This window comes from Opisthocomus hoazin, chromosome 1 (assembly GCF_030867145.1).
Source record: "Opisthocomus hoazin isolate bOpiHoa1 chromosome 1, bOpiHoa1.hap1, whole genome shotgun sequence".
Taxonomy (NCBI): Eukaryota; Metazoa; Chordata; class Aves; order Opisthocomiformes; family Opisthocomidae; genus Opisthocomus; species Opisthocomus hoazin.
Genome location: NC_134414.1, coordinates 74,582,640 through 74,594,474, shown reverse-complemented (window position 1 = coordinate 74,594,474; position 11,835 = coordinate 74,582,640). Strand labels below are relative to the sequence as shown.

General features: G+C 56.5%; 1 long non-coding RNA gene across 2 annotated transcripts; it reads left to right on the top strand.

The window, feature by feature from the left end:
- Nucleotides 1-209: 209 nt before the first annotated feature.
- On the top strand, nucleotides 210-6,407 carry LOC142361928 (uncharacterized). 2 transcript variants are annotated; one of them, XR_012764528.1, is made up of 4 exons: nucleotides 822-895; nucleotides 2,930-3,058; nucleotides 5,568-5,634; nucleotides 5,725-6,407. It is a non-coding gene; the product is annotated as an uncharacterized LOC142361928 (long non-coding RNA). The 2 variants fall into 2 exon arrangements; XR_012764529.1 differs by lacking the exons at nucleotides 822-895; nucleotides 5,568-5,634 and adding an exon at nucleotides 210-295.
- Nucleotides 6,408-11,835: the final 5,428 nt, after the last annotated feature.

Sequence of the window (11,835 nt, the reverse complement as noted above, 5' to 3'; positions counted from 1 at the left end):
GACCTCAAATGCAAATTAACCTCGGAGGAGGGGGGGGGGGGGGAGAAAGGAAAAAAAAAAATCAGAGAGACATACCAATTCAAACGCTCCTTTTTCTGCCTATCTCGTCCGCAATGTTAAAATAGGCTGAACAAAACAAGTGCACATCAAGATAGAGCCAATTAAGGGAAAGCAAGCGGGGGGGGGGGGGGGAGGAGGAGAGGAAGGCACCTTCCCGAGCGCGCGGGGAGAGGGGGCGCGGGACCCCTCCCCGAGCCAGACCTACCTTGGGAGTATCCGAAGGAAGGCAGCTGGGGTAAATTGGAACCAGCTTTGATTTTGGCCGTCCGGTTGCACCCGGGATGCGGGGGTGGGGTGAAGGGTCGGTCTGGGCGGGGATGGGGGGGTCGGGGGGAAGAAATACCGAGCGCGGGTGCCAAAAAGTATGCAAATTAATGGGGGGGTGGATTTTTGGGGTGGGGTGTTTTTTTTGGGGGGGAAAGAAGGGGGGATAGAGGAGAAGAGGCAGCGGTAGTGGCGGGGTGAGTGCGTCCCCGTCCGCCCGCCCGCTCCGCACACGCGTGGGGGAGGGCGCGGCGGGACCCCCGTCGGGGGTCGCGGGGCAGCGCTGCCTGCGAGAGGCGCGGAGCCGTGCCGGCGGCGGGGGGGGCCGGGGGATGCCCCTTCCCGGGAGCGGGGGGTGCTCCAAACAGGGGGGGGTGGGGTGTGCGGGGCCGCCCCCTCTCCCCCTCCTGCACTGATCGCCGCGCTTCCCCCCCCCTCAGCCCTCACAGCCTCCCCCGTAACACCCCCAACACCCCCCCCCCCCCCCCCCCGGCTGCCTCACCGCTCCCGGCGGCTCTCAGCTTGGAAATGGAGACCGGCAACTCTCCCCAGAGCTCACCAGCATCCCACGGTCCTGAGGAAGGAGTTTGGGGCAGCGGGGGGGGTGCGGGCGGGGAGGGGGGGGGTTGTTTGACGGTGAGGCGAGGAGGAGGAGGAAGGAGGAAGGCTGGGAAGAAGGGGGTGGGGGGAGACGGAGCGCCTGAAATGGAGCCAGCCCAAACGGGAGACGATGCTGGAGGGGGGGGCTGCGTCATTTCGGGGATGGGAGCGGGCTCCGTGTGTGCGTGTGTGTTTGCGTGTCCCCGCCGCCTCCCTGCCCGCACGCGGGGGGGAAGCTACCGGCAGGGCAAGCCCTCCCCCCCCTCCTCGCCCTTCCCTGCAGCCCCCGTGGGCCGGGACGGGGCAGGAACCCCCCAGGCCAGGGGAAGGGATGAGCCGCCTGGGGTTTGCCTGGCGATGCCGGAAAGGGGCAGGGAGAGGGGTACGGGAGGCGCCCGCCACGGGGCAGGGGGCAGGACCGGTCACGGTCACGAGTGGGGGCCCGCGGAGGGGGGACGCGGGGTCCCACGGCCGGACGGGCTCCCGGGAGGGCGGGGGTGGGAGGGATGATCGGCGTTTACAGCTGCCGGGGGAACTCGCAGCCGTTCGGAGAGTTTCGGCTGGGTGAGCGGAGACGCCTCTGCCCCGTTCACGTTTGGACGCGCAGTGGTCTTTTAGGTGGAGGAGGAGGGGGGAAAGGAATTTATTATTTTATTTCCTGCTGGACAGTGGGTCTCTTTGAGCCTGCTGTCCCGTCCTACGGCTGCAATTATAAACTAACTTTCCTTCTGTGGAGAGGAAGCGGCTGAGACTGAGGATCCGAAGCAAGCAAGGGGCCAGCAGCTACCCTGGCCTCCGCTGGCCCTCGCCAAGGGGCAGGGGAGGTGGTGACCTGGCCCTGCACGTCAGAGGCGACACAACTGCCATGGGAACACCTTCCCTTCTTTCAGCTTTGCCCACCCAGTCCAAGGCAGCTTCCTTCTGAAGCTCAGCTCCTCAAAGGCTTTCTAAACCCAGCTTAAAACACCCGTGTCCGCGTAGTTTGTTGGTTTTTTTTCTTTATTTCCCTGCCACCCGCGCGGTCTTCGCTTCGAAAAGCAAAGCTGCTCTGAGAGGGGCTGAGATCGCAGGTGCCGTCATGGAGGCCCACAGTGAGCGTCAGTAAGAAGCAAGAGCAAACAGGGTCCCCAGGCAGTATTACGGCACTGGCACACAACCACGTACCGCCTCGCCCCAGCCTGCTGCAGCACCTGCCACAGCGGAGGCAGCGTATGCAAAGTCCTCAAAATATTGACCGTGGTCATTATTGTTATGCGCATATAGATTTTATCTTACTTTACGACGCTGCACATGCGTGTGTGCAATACTCATGCATGCACACGCACACTCGCTTACGTCTGTGTATATGTACGTGTTCGGTAGCAATGGGCCTGTTAAACTCAGCACTGATTTCTCTCCTACAGACAGATGTGTAATACACACACATAGCGATGATACCTAAGGTGTTTGGGGGTGGGGACGCATAATATCTTATAAATTTGAAGTTTTTATCAGGCAGAGCAGATTACTTTAAGCGTTCAATTTCTCAGCGATCCAATTTTATTAGGATTTACTATCATTTGTGCTGCGCTTCCCTGGGGAAATAATGCTTTGATTAATGTAATCCTGGGCTGGGATCCGCCACATGCCCCTCTCCCAGGAGAAGGGCCCTGTTTGACAAACAAAAACAGAGCAGCAACTATTGCAATCTGCACTCACCTTTCCAAAGCACACAGACCCGTGCGCACGCACGCACGCAAAATATAACCCCCTCCTCCTCCCCCCAACCCCAAATACAATAGCAGCATCTCAAAACAATGTGCCCTTATTCATTTGCACACAATGCCTCTGATTCAGCGTGGGCTGTACAGTCCAGCCCTCAGCCGCACAGAGCCAGCCCAAAAAGGATCCTGCTCTGTCCCCCCGCTGAGAAGCTGAAGCATCTCCGGGAAGCTCAATGCTCTCTCTGTATTTCAGGCTCTCCTTGGGCTCCCAACATTTCTGCCTCTTTTGTTTCCCGCTGCAGGCCTTGCCGCAAAAGCGATTCCAAGTCTGCTCCTTCAGCCCACGGGCAACCCGGGGGCCCAAGAAGCTGTCCCTGCGAGGGTCCCTGGCACCCACCTGGGGGGACATATATCTCTCTAAATGGGCCCTGGTAAGTGAATCACAGCCAGGCACCCCGCTCAGCTCATCGGGGGGGGTCGGGGGGTACATCCAGAAAACAACCTCAAACAGAAAGTCTTGTCACATGCGTTTTTAAGGGGAAGAAAAGCAAGTGTTCCTCCGCCTTTGGGGGTTGCATGGGTTTGAGCAGCTTTGTTCCAGCTACCCCCGCCCCTTCTGTTTGTGTCAAAGGCTGGCAGGAACAATAGCGTTTAAACAGGAATAAACATGCCCAGATCAGAGCCCAGCCCCGGAGAAAGCTTTCCCTTTCTTTACATTGCTAGGTGAACCGGCCGGTGCTTCCCCCTTTCCTCCTCCTCCCCTCTCCCCCCGAAACGACGCCCATCACCGGCAGCCCCAACAGCAGTTTAACGCTGATTTTTCTCTCCCCCCTCGCCGCAGCAGAGCGGGTCCCGCTGAGCCCGGGGAGGACACCCAACCCCAAAAGAGGGAAAGGGGGCTCTGGCCACGCTCGGGCCACGCTGTTCCGAGTCCGGATTAATAAATCCGTGGGAAGGAGGAGGGGAGGGAGCTCCTGGCTGGGGGATGAGGAGGGATGCGGTTTGCGCCGGGGTTTTCAATAAGATGCTGCTCTCTCCTTGGTGTTTACCCACTGACCCCCAGTACGGTGACTCAGCGATTACCGAGCACTGGGTGCCGAGGGGGGGGGAGGAGGAGGGAGGCTTCCCCCCCCCCCGCCTCGTTTTCCTTCCTGATGAAAAACGACGCAATTACATTTCTGCATGCTGATCTGAGAGTTCAAACAGCAAGCCTTAAATGCGTTATCAGGCGCTTGTTAAGAAGGAAGGGGGGAGCGAAGGGAAGAGGGGAACAAATCCGGGTGCCTGTGCACGCCCGCGTACCTGCGTGTGCGTGCGCGTACACTCGCGTGGGGACATATTTCAATATTATATATTTCAATATACATATTACATATTTCAATGAAAGGCCGCTAGCAGAAGACACCGGCTGTGGTTCGGCCTGAGTCCCTGCACCCAGGCGGGCGGAGGGAAGGGTCCCAGACTAAAACAGCACCAACCAAACGAGAGAAGCGAGCGGAAGAGGCGCAAACCACTCCGCGGAAAAGTTATGTAGGCGCAGTCTCCGGGTTATCCCGGACGCAAACTTGACTCTGCTACCCGGGCTCGATCCAGTTTTCCCTCTCTCCTTCCCCCTCCCACCCCGGGGGACCCATCCCCGTTTCGCCTTTTCCCTTCCCAGCAGCGGCTCCACACCCCTCCGCCCTGGGCCGAGCTCGGCGCGGCCGCGGCCGGCTCCGCACCCGCGGAAGGGCCGGCGGAGCGGGGTCCCCGCCGGGCTTTCGGGTCCCTGCCTCTGCCCCCCCCCCCTCCACCCCCCAGGTCTAGCGGGCGGCGAGACATGGTCTCAGGATTCGAGTGGCGGGGCTGAATTATCCGAGGGGCGGAGGGAATCCAGGCGAGGACAGGGGGAATAACGCTCACTGGACTGCGGGAGTCGTGCTGGAGTTGAGCGAAGCTGCGGGGAAATGTGACATTTAATCCCAGGGCTAGCGAGGTCCCTTTTATCAAACATCGTGATGCTGGAATGACGCTGCTGTAAAAGCGACTGGGTACTTAAAAGTGCCCAGCATCAGGCAAATCAGAAGAACGGGTGTAGAATGAATGCACGGACAAACTGACCACACGACCGTGAAAGCCCCAAACGGATTAGATATATATAAATATATGTGCATTAAAGGAAAAAAAAAAAAAACTCGCCCGGTGAAAATGTGGCTGCTGCCTTCACGCAAGGAGAACAGACAGCGTGTGCGTGTTTGTGTGCAATGCCAAAAAGAGCAGCCTTAAGGTTGACCTACTGCAATCTGCACTGAGCTCCTCAGACAATAGACAAGTTCAAATGTCAAAAAATCTAATAATAAAAAACAGAGCTGCCAAACTGCACGAACTGTTTTCTGCTGCATCACAATTATTCACCCTCTTATCCACTAAGAGACTGCCAGTCCTTAGCACGTAAAATAAAATCTATGTAATGCATATGGACCTTTCTTGTTTTGTTTGTTGGTGTTTTTTTTTTCACGTGTGAAACGCTATTGAGATGGCAAGCACGCAAATCAGAATGATATCATGTCTAATAAAAGCGGGGCTAAGGTTTTCACAATCTCTTTTAAAGGACCCCAACTTGTAAATACCCTTTTTATGTGGCTACATGCACAATTATTCTTATAAATAAAAATCTGCGTATTCAAGGAGCTAGACTGGAACTATTATATCCCTCTGATTTTAATGTCGGTGGGAGCATTACGTTTCCATCATATGTAACGTGTCTACGTTGAGCTCAAGTCAACAGATAGATTGTTCCATTAATTTGGCAACTTTCATTACAGTCCTTGTGAGGTGAACCCTGAGCACGGCACGTTGGGTAATATCAGAATTATGCAGCTGGCAAAGAAAGGACCCCGATTTTAAAAGCTATCTCGCTTTGCATGTGCAGTTCTGCATTATTGTTCTAATTTATTACAGAACCCGAAATGCTTTGTTATGCTCAAAACAATAAATAAGGTTCCGAGTGAAGCCTTCAGAATAAAAGGTATGGAGAAATAATCCGCCTGCCTATTGTGTTTATCGTTATTATCGTCAGCCTTTAAAAGTGATCTGTGTATTTTCCTCTTTTCTCCAGATCGGTTAGCGCAGTGTCCCTAGCGCAGCTATCGGCGTGGCCACGAGAACTACGAACTACAGGATGGGTAAACTTGAAAACCCCGGAGCAGGTCCATTAGCCAAGCAGGCTACATATCTGGAAGGCAGTCAACTTCACGTTTTCAGCTGACTGCTGTATTATGCACGGATGTGTTTTACATATAGCAGACTGTATACGGAATGTGTCTTTACATTTAACATTTTAATTTGTAAATGCTAATTAGGTAGTTGGTCTCCACGGTTATATTAGGAGATACCTAATCATTTCCCGCTAGAAGTGAATGAATACTAAATGTGGTAGACGCTCGCTTTCCTTTCCCTACCTCCGCAACAGTATCGCTTCTGCATTCATCTTACCCGGGCGTCCATTCTGACAGAACAGGCGTTTATTAAAAGAAGGGGGGGTGGAAAAAAAAAATGCCTCGGTGGCCCTCTCGCAGTTCGGGAGACTTTTCAAGCACAGCCCCGGCAATCCCGGGCGGACCGGACTTACTCAGTCAGAGAAGCGCAGTCTGGCCGGCTGAACTTGTTGCTCGCTGCGGGGCCGGTCTGCCCGGCGGCCGGCGGTGCCCCGCAGCCCGCGGCTGCCAGCGGGGGTGGAGGCGGAGCAGGGGAGCCGCGCCGCTAGCTCCTGCTCTGCTGAAAATACAGCGCAGGTTCCACTTGGAAGGTTGGGGGGAGGAGGGAGGCAGAGGAAAGCTGGGGGGAAACACACTCCGTCCCAAACCGGGGATACTGAACTTTCCCGGGCTCTTTCGACTCCCAAAACCGCCCGCTTCAGAGGCGAGGGGAAAGATCACTGAACTACGACAAACCTCAAGTAAGCGACCACGCTTCTGAGGAGAACTGCGCTCTGGAAATGTGTTTTGCGAGTCTGGAATATTGTTAGGGCTTCTTTCGCCAAACGCGGTGGGTGGAAAGTTTTGTTCATGTCAATAACTCAGCCATTCTCCCCCACGGTCCACACACAGCGAGACCTGACTGCGTTTTCTGAGTGAAGACCCACGAACACTTTAAATGAAGAGCGTGTATTCTTGTAGGTCGTTTTCTCTCTTTGACAACTTTGCTCTCTTTTTTTCTTTCCCCCCCACCCCCACTTCTGTGTTTTTCTTTTTTTTTTCTTTTTTTTTTTTTTTTTTGGTGCGTATGCGTTAGGTTTTAGGCGGGGAGCTCATCTTGCCAGGATCTATCATATTTACGGGCTGTGTGATTTCCAGGGCTCCAATTGGTCTTTCCTTTCTGGAGGCAAGGAATAAAACTTTCCCAGTCGCACGGAAACTGCCGGGGCTCCAGCGCGGGGGAACAAAGTGGCTTCAATCCCCCCTCGCCCCCGCCCCGGGGGGACTGCCCGGGACCCCCCCCACCCCTTGCAGGTGCCGTCGGGGTCCCCGCGCCCAGCTCCGTGCCGGCGGGCGGGAGCGGAGCAGCAGCCCGGCTTACGCAGGACCACCACAAAAATTCTGCATTTCTCACTCTTACCCCCCTCTTGCAACCCCTGAGGGAGGGAAAGGGAGGAAAGAAGCGGGGCCCTGGGGTAAGGGGCTGAGACTCTGCGTGGTTGGGAAGGGACAGCGAGCCGAGCCGTGCCGAGCGGAACTGTGGTCGGCGTCGGTGGTGTTGGTTTTGGTTGAGGTTAACGCCTGACAGCGTCCCGGACAGCTACAACTTCTGCGGGGCCGGTGCGGGGCCGGTGCGGGCACGGCGGGAGATGGAGGGAGCCCGGCGCTGGCGATCGCAGGCAGAGAAGTCGGGGGGGGGGGGGGGGGGGGAAGGGGGGGAGTGGCCAGCCTGGGGGGGAGTGGGGGCGTAAAGGAAAAAGAAAGAAAAAAGAAAGAAAAAAGAAAGAAAAAAAGGAGAAAGAAGGAAGAAAGGAAAAAGAAAGGAAAAAGAAGGAAAAAGAAAGAAAAAAGAAAGGAAACAGAAAGGAAAAGGAGGGAAAAGGAATGAAAATGAAAGGAAAAAGAAAAGAAAAGAAGGAAAAAGAAAGGAAAGAGAAATCAAAAAGAAAGCAAAAAGAAAGGGAAAAAAAAGGGAAAAGGAGCTACTTTTCCAGGTTTAATACGGCGATTAAACATTAAATGATCTAAAAAACCCCGAGTCGTTTTACTGCTTCTCCAGAGGCTTACGCGCCTTATTTGGACGAGAAAAAAAACCCCAACCCCGAACGTGCGTGGCACCTCGGGTTACCCCGCACCGTGGTGCCCGTGTCTGTGTTTAATGAGCTGCTCCCGCTCCCTCGCGGGCCTCGGGGCCGCTGGAGGCATCGCACCGACGGGGACAATTTTGGGGCGGCCTTTGAACCGGCAGCCCCCCCCCCCATCACCACCACCCGCCCAGCAGCCCCCCCCCACCCCCCCGCGTCACCACCGCCGGCCCGCCGCCCCGCTCCCGCCCCGCCGGCCCCCAGTTTCGGGGCTCGCTTTCTCCCCCCCCCCCCGAGAGTTTTGGGGCTCTCTCCCTCCCCCGGGCGGGGTGCTTCGGCGGCGGGGCTATGCCGGGGACGGGGGGTTCCAGAGGCTGCCCCCCCCCCCCGGGGCCGGGCCGGGGGGGGGGGGGGGGGGGAGAGGAGCTGCAGCGCGCCCCCTGGCGGGAAGCCGGCGCCTGGCGGAGCGCGGCGAAAGTTGATTTTGCTCCGCGAGCCGTATCGTATAAAATTAACGACAGCCAATAAAATTAGCTTACATGTTTCCACCGCAAAAGTCCCAAACAAAATAAAGCCAGCTTCCGCGAATCTAGGAAGCTCGGGTCTGGCCCCGTTCTCTCTGGCTTGAACTGGGGTCCTTTTATCTAAAGCCCAGTGCACAAACATATAGCTTAATGTGACTAGTGTTCTTCCTTTTATTTCTTTCTCTATGGCAACCAATATGTTCTGCTCAGAAATGTTCCCCCATCAAGGAAACAAATGATCTGGAGGGAGCAGCTCTATACGGCATCTGTTCCGATGGAGCACACAGAGTTAACCCCCGTCAAAGGAGAGGCTGGGCGCCTCAACAAGAAGTGGAAAATGAGCGATTTTTCTCCCCCCCCCCCCAACTGAAACCTACACCTCCCTGGTTTTACAAGCCATTTTATTGATTTGACTATCGACCGTTTCCAAAGAAGTAACTAATTCCGCGAAATTACAATGATCACCAGCTATTGTTGGGCGTCCAAATGAGCAGCAACGGGGCGGGGGGGGGGGGAGAGGAGGGGGAAAAAAAATATGCCAATAACACGGCAAAATTAAAATAGATGGAAGTCACGCAGTGGGATATTTAAGCTTCGGTAAAGTTTTCAGGAGCAGTGTCTGGCCTACCGATTTCACCCTACGTTACTTATCACCACGTTTTTTGTCGCCCTGACCCAAACGCTGTAAAAGAGTTTCAGCCCGCACCTCCCGATCCGGCGGGGTTCGGGGAAAGCGGGGAGACGGGCAGAGCCCGTCCGGGGAGAGAAACCAAGTGCAGTCTGCCGGTAATCCTCCAGCCCCCACCTCCTCGGAGAATAAAACGCAGGGACGCCCTGGTTAGTTTTGATTGATTACGCTCCTTCTGATGGACTTTCGCGACAGAGCTCGAGATGTTGTGCTTAACCGTCTGTTCCCTGGTTACAACATTAACCCTCTGCGCGCCCCGACGCCGCCCCGCACCTTCCCCGGCCCCCCGGTCCCCGCACCGGGGCCGCCGCCCGGCAGGTGCCCGGCTCACAGCGCCCCGGCCCCGGCCCCGCTCCCGCCCGCAGCACCGGCCGGGCCCCCTCCCCACCCGCCCGGAGCCCCCCGCTCCCACCCCCCCGCCCTCCCCCGCTCCGAGAAGCAGCGTTTGGAACCAGCCCGCGTCTCTGCCTCTCCTCGCCATCACAAACCGGCAATATTTTCGAGAGCTTTCCTTCCCCCCCCCCCCCCCCCCCGCCCCCGTCCTGGTGTTACAATAATTAACAGTGCCCAGGAAAGTGAAGTAGTAACCAGAAAGACTTTCCGGCGCTGAAGAATTGCTTTGCTGCCTTGAGCTTTGGAATGAATCCATGCGTTTTTATGTAATATTTCACCAAGGTGCTTTTTGTTGCTGGTGGGATTTTTTTTTTCCCTTTCCCTTTCCCCCTTTTTTTTTTTTCCTTAAAGCCTGTTTCCTTCCAGGCAGTTGCCATGGGTTTCCCTGTCTTGTCCTAAGCTTTTGAAACATATATCCAGAAGACTTTAAAGAAAACAAAAGTAGATAAAAAAAAATGTAAAACACTTACCGATCATACTTCCAGGATTTAGAGAAATTTTTTTTTAATTTTTGATTTTAATAAGGTGACAGGGGGGAAAAAGCATGTTCTCAACTCCGGCGAAACGATCCACGCTAAGATTTTCCTTTGCACTGACTCCACTAAGCCCCGCTCTCCACTAGTCTATTATTTTCACCAAAATATATGAAAATTTATGCAAATGAAAATCAGCACTAACTGTTCTCCCCTTGTTATACTTTGGATTTTTTTCCAGACAAAACAATCACACTCTGCAAGGGAGGGGGTGGGAAGAGTTGGGGAACTAAGTTGGTTGTGGGTTTTGCCTTTTCTTTTTTTTTTTTAAATAAAAGACATTACTCGGGCTCGAGGTTTATTTTTTACTGTCGCCGTTATGAGGGTGTACATTTATATATATATATATATATATGGGGGGGGGATTTCTTCCCCCCCCCCTTCCTTTTTTATTAAGAGAGTAGATCTGTTTGCAGAGGCGCTATCACGTTTCATCAGGCCACCTGAGACGGCTTTTGAAAGCGTGTACTGTGAAATTCATAGCAGTAATTTAGACAAAATCCTCACTGTATATTAATGAAAGACGGCCCCATGGCACCGTTCCTATCCTCCCCATTCAGTGTAAACAAAACCACGAGACTCGCTCGGTTTTTGAGCCTGATCCAAGCAAAATCGGCTGGAAAGGAAAACACGGGGTTCTGGCACCGACTATTCCAACGTCTGCACCTGGAGATCTCAGATTTGTTCAATGAAATCTGTGTTGGATCTTTTCGCGGACGAAAAAGAAACCTTTGGAGGACGCACGGGAACAAAAAATATGTATATACATATATGTGCGTGCTGTACAGACGCGCGATGCTGGCGCTTCGGGGTCGGTTGCCGCTGCCCTGCGGACCCGCGCGCCGCTCGCTAGCGGTTTCCCGCAGCCCACCTACCACGGGGGGCTGGCGGGGGAGATGCCCCCGCGCCAGCCGGAGGCCGGCCGGAGCCCCCCGCTCACCGGCTGCCGGGCGGGGGGGTGAGGGGGGGCGGGTCCGCCTCCCCCAGGGCAGCGCACGGAGGCGGGGAGCGGGGCCGGGAGGGGGGCGATGCTCCCCGCGCCCGCGACGCCCGACCGCGCCGTTCTCCGCACCGGCGGCCCCCGCCCCCCCGGGAGCGTTTCCCTCCGCCCTCTCGTTTTTGTTGCCACTTTCCCTTTTTTTGTTGTTTTTTCTCCTTTTCTCCAACCCCCCCCCGCGGTTCACCGAGGTGTTTCCGCCCGGCCGCGCCGCTCCCCGCCGCCCCCCCGCGTTAACCCTTCCCGCTGGGCGAGAAATAACGCGGAGGGGGGGGATTCACGCCGCCGGGCCGCCCCCCCCGCGCCCTCCGGCCTCCCCTCCGCCGGGGGCCGACAAAAGGAGGAGGGGGCGGGCGGGGGGCGGGCGGCTCCCGGGGCCGGTGCGGGCACCAGCGGAGCGCGGAGGGGGGGCGGTGCGTGCGCACGGTGGTGGCACCCCCGCACCGCCCCCCGCCCGGCTTCGTCACCGTCATTATGGTTATCGTTATTAATTATTAGCGCGTGTGTCCGTCCGTCCTTCCCCCCCCGCCCCGCGCCGGAGCGGCGGCGGGAGCGCTCCGCGGTGCGTGCGGCCGCCGGGCGGGAAGAGTTAAGAGGCGGAGGGAGGAAGGGACGGAGGGAGGGGACGGAGGGACGGAGGGACGGCGGAGGGAGGGGTGAGGGAGGGGAGCGAGGGGGCCGACTTCCAGCTCCGACGCCGCTTCGCCTAAATTAAAAAGCAGCCAATCGTAACGGCCGGAAGGGGGGCCGCGCGGCCGGCGGCGGGCCGTCCGTCAAGGGCCCGGCAGCCAATCGCCTCGCGCGGCGGCGGCC